Source organism: Musa acuminata, chromosome BXJ2-9 (assembly GCF_036884655.1).
Source record: "Musa acuminata AAA Group cultivar baxijiao chromosome BXJ2-9, Cavendish_Baxijiao_AAA, whole genome shotgun sequence".
NCBI classification, from domain to species: Eukaryota; Viridiplantae; Streptophyta; class Magnoliopsida; order Zingiberales; family Musaceae; genus Musa; species Musa acuminata.
The window spans coordinates 19,707,224-19,711,732 of record NC_088346.1 but is presented as its reverse complement, the minus strand read 5'-3'; the positions used below and the strand labels follow the sequence as shown (position 1 = coordinate 19,711,732).

The window sequence follows — 4,509 nt, the reverse complement described above, 5'->3', positions numbered from 1 at the left end:
GATAATAATATGGATGAGTACATAGGGATAAGGGTCAACTACTTGATAAGTCTCTCATTGTTTAGTTGGGTTAGGACTCATGGGAGTGCCACCGCAAAACAAGCTGGATCAATTTCATCACATTGAATTGACCACTAAAATTCATTATACTATATTTGTGCTAAAAGGAGGGCTTACGAGAAACTTGTTCTTTCTAATTATGTTTCATAAATTTTGAAATTTTTGATGAAAGCACTGATCTTGTGAAATATATGACTATCTTGAGGTCAAAATGACATTATTCTACGTGAATTATGAGGCCACATATATTTCTCTAATTAGGAATTTTATAAAGTTGTATTCTCGCCTTCTTCTTAGGTTAATTATATTCTTTCAAGAATTGGTAAAAGACTTCAATCTCTAGCTTAATTATCACAAGTGCGATATGATTCCTTTCCATTAATTGTTATGAGAGTTGAGTCATTTTGAAAGATTCGAATATCCCATTTGCTAATGATGATGTGTATATGATATTATATTTATGAATTTGTAATTCATTAGCATGTGTGGATTATATATTGTATTATTACATGAACTAACTATCATTTATAAAATTATTTTTATCATTTATCTTAATATATCTTTTTATTTATTCGGGATCACCCTACTATTGCAATGTTATTGTTGTTGAATGCTATTATTGCAAAATTATTCCAAGGCATAGGACAATAGCTAATAACAATAGGAGCAACACATATTCTTTCAGTAAAAGTACTATTGAGCGATCAACTTAAGATATTTTTTTTCTTATTAATTTTTTAAACCATGACTAAATAAGTTGGATCATTATTGTTAAAATAAGTTTCATACTTTTGGTATATGTTAGGACTCTAGCTTGGAGAGTCCTAATTGAGAGGGACATTTATGTAAAACTGTAAGGACTCTAGCTAGGAGAGTCCTAATTGAGAGGGACATTCTGTTAGGACTATAGTTATGAGAGTCCTAATTGAGAGGGACATTCATGTAGGAGTTGTTTTCTTAAAGAAGAATTATGAGTTGTAAGGGAATAGGAGTCTTGACTAGGAGTCATATTAGGAGTTGGTTAGAAGTAAGAGTCTTAAGTAGGAGTCATATTAGGAGTTAGAGTTTAGAAGCCCTATAAATAGCCATGTATTCCTTCTATTTTGATAAGCAATAGATGAATCTTTTCTGCAGCCTTTGAGCAGCAACTTGGAGGGAGGAACCCCTATAGAGTTCCAAGGAGGTCGATCCCCTAAAGAGATCAACCCAAAGTTTAGAATCTGCAAGGGTTCTAACAGTATATGACTAAATAATGTTGAATCATAGTTGGGGTTTGATAACTTTTTTATGGTATTAGAGCATGGTTAAGTACTCATGAGAGTCTCAAATTTAAATAATAACTATGACAATAATCTTTTTAAGATTATAACACATGTGAGGAGGTGGAATTGGAGCTGGACAAGGGGCGCGAGCTGGTATTTCCACGAGATGATACAGTGGTATGCCGATGGTGCCATAGGCTAATTAATTACCCAACCAAGCCCCAGTTATTGATGGCCTGATGCATCCTATCCCTCCACCTATGCTAAATGCTGCTACTGTGGGAGTTCCACATAATGTTGTAGTCCTTTGCAAAATCTTCACACGATATTGTTGTGCCTGCAAGAGTTCCGCATAATGTTGTTACTGCTGTTGCTGTAGAAGTTTTGCACAATGTTGCTATTGATGTAATTCCTCCGATACTTCCCGACTAGTGCAAGTGGACATGATGGTGTTTGCTGGTACTGCTGGAGGGCAACATGAAGCTTGAGGAGTTGAAGCAACTTGGACCCTTTCCCTTCGATGGGAGTCATGACCTATTAATGGCCGAATGTTGGATCCAATGGGCCATGAAGCTTCATATTTGACGCCATAGGCTCTACCCTAAGGAGCAAAACGATCACCTTTACCGCGTTCATCCTTAAAGGCAAAGCTAACCTGTGGCAAGCTACCATACCCAACGTTAAATTCTGGAGATTGTCTATGATGTGGTGACTTAGCAAGTATTTAGGGAAGCTTTTTATAAGTAATTTTATCTTATCACATTTTGTCACTAGAAACATTTGGAATTTTTGAATATACAATAAGGTAGTTGGACAGTGGTAGAATATGAGCACAATTTCACATTACTCTCTCTTGCTTTGCTCGACACTTAATAGTAAATGAGGACTAGAAGACTCGACACTTTCAGAGTGGTACAGCAAATTACATCCAAAGAGTTAGTTGGCCTCGTGGAGCTACCGACCTTTGTAGAGGTCATCAATAAAGCCCTTATGTCAAAAAGATACTTTGAGCAGCTTTTGAGCCGAAAGGACCAAGGGAAAACCTTTCGTTTTTCCTTCGTTGGAGGTGGTTCATGCATGCACAGCACTAATCAAAGACTCTCGAAGAAGCTGAGATTGCATCAATGGCAACCACCATCTCAGAAGAATCCAAATGCTCCAAGTAGGTTATTTTCATATGCTATAACTGTGGGCAAACTGATGACATTTCTACTCATTGTTTGGTGGGACAACGAGTGTGTTTTATCTATCAACAGCTTAGTCACATGCCGAAAGATTGCCCAAGATGGTTGTAACAATGACCTCACCCATCTCGTGATCAGTGGAGGAGTAGATCTCATAGGAACCAAGCCCAAGTCTTTGCTTTGACTCGACAAGATGCTCTAGCTTTTGGATCAATGATTCAAGGTGTCCTTCCCCTTTGTAAATTGATAGCTGATGTGCTTATTGAAAGTAGTTCTACGTATTCATCCATTGCACTACATTTTGCATGCAAGATGAATATAGAACTTGTTCCACTAGAAAACATCATGTCTCTAGCCACACTTGTTAAGAAATCCAAGCTGATGGATTAAATATTCAAGGATTGCTCTATTAAGATCAAGGATCAGGTTATAACTGTTTACTTCATCCTCCAAGACTTGTATGATTTCGATGCTATATTTGGTGTAGATTGACTTTTAGCTTATTATGTGAGCATTAATTATTTCGTGAAGATTATGATTTTCTCACTACCAAGACAATTCTCTTTTAAATTTATGTGTGTGTGAGATGACCACTTATTATTTTGGCTCCCCATGCTGAGCAAGTACTAAAGCAAGGGTGTCGAGGATACTTGACATTTGTGTTTGGCAATCAACGTGTTGAACCTAACTTTCAGGACATATTCATTGTTAAAGAATTTTTAAATGTATTTCTTGTGGATTTATTACGGTTGTCTATTGAATGATAAATTAAATTTTGTATTGAGTTGTAACATGGCACAACACTAATTTCAAAGCCACCTTAACGAATGACACTGTTAGAGCTTCTCGTACGAGAGCTATTAGATAAGAGATTTATTGAACCTAGTATCTCTTCATGGGGTGTCCTTATCTTATTTGTCAAAAAGAAGGATGGTCTCATAAGGTTGTGCATCGATTGTAAACAATTGAATCAAGTAATCATTAAGAATAATACCCTCTTCCTCATATTAATAATTAGTTAATCCAAGTGTATTCTAAGATTTTCTATTAGTTATAGGGTACCCAAATATATTCTAAGCTTGATCCAAGATTGAATTACCAAGGATTAGAGAGATAGATATTTAAAAGACTGATTTTCAAATATGATATGGCCACTATAAGGTTTAGATTGTCATTTGACCTAACTAATGCACTTGTCATATTTATGGACTTAATAAATTAGGTTTTTCACTAATATCTAGATAAATTCGTAATTATATTTATCCATGATATATTGATATATTCCAAAAGCTCAAAATAACATAAGGAGCACCTAGGAACTGTTTTAGGCATTATACCAGATGAGAAATTTTATTCTAAGCTGAATAAATATGGATTTTGGCTTAAGGAAATCATTTTCATGGAGCTTCAAAAGGTGGAAGCTGTGGTGAACCAGAAATGACCTCCCAATTTTTTTGAGATAAAAAAGCTTTCTTGGATTAGTAGGTATTATCGAAGATTTGTGAAAGGTTTCTCCAATATAGCTACTCTTCAAACTCGTGTTACTTAAAAAATGTTTAAGTTCGTTTGGGATGACAAGTGTGAGTAGAGCTTTTAGGAGCTAAAATCCAAACTCATTAGTACACTTGTATGGGTGACACCTTTTGATCGAGATGGATTCGTTATATTCAGTGACACCTCATTCTAGGTTATGGTTATGTGCTACTGCAACATAATAGGGTGGTTGCTTATGACTCCAAATAACTAAAACTCATGAAAGAACTATCTTACTTATGATTTTGAACTCACTTTAATTGTTTTTGCTATAAAGATTTAGAGGTACTATCTTTATGGTTAGACTCTTGAGATTTTCAAGGGTCGTAAAAACCTCAAATATCTATTTACACAAAAGAAGCTTGATATAAGACAATGAAGATAGATAGATTTCCCCAAGGATTATGACTATAGCATCAACTATCATCAAAGGAAGGCTATTGTTATTGCTTATGCCTTTTAAGTCAAAA

The 4,509-nt window shown here is 35.2% G+C and overlaps 1 long non-coding RNA gene across 1 annotated transcript; it reads left to right on the top strand.

The window, feature by feature from the left end:
• Window positions 1–2,343: 2,343 nt before the first annotated feature.
• LOC135623382 (uncharacterized) lies at window positions 2,344–2,904 on the top strand. The gene is made up of 2 exons (XR_010491371.1): window positions 2,344–2,484; window positions 2,579–2,904. It is a non-coding gene; the product is annotated as an uncharacterized LOC135623382 (long non-coding RNA).
• Window positions 2,905–4,509: the final 1,605 nt, after the last annotated feature.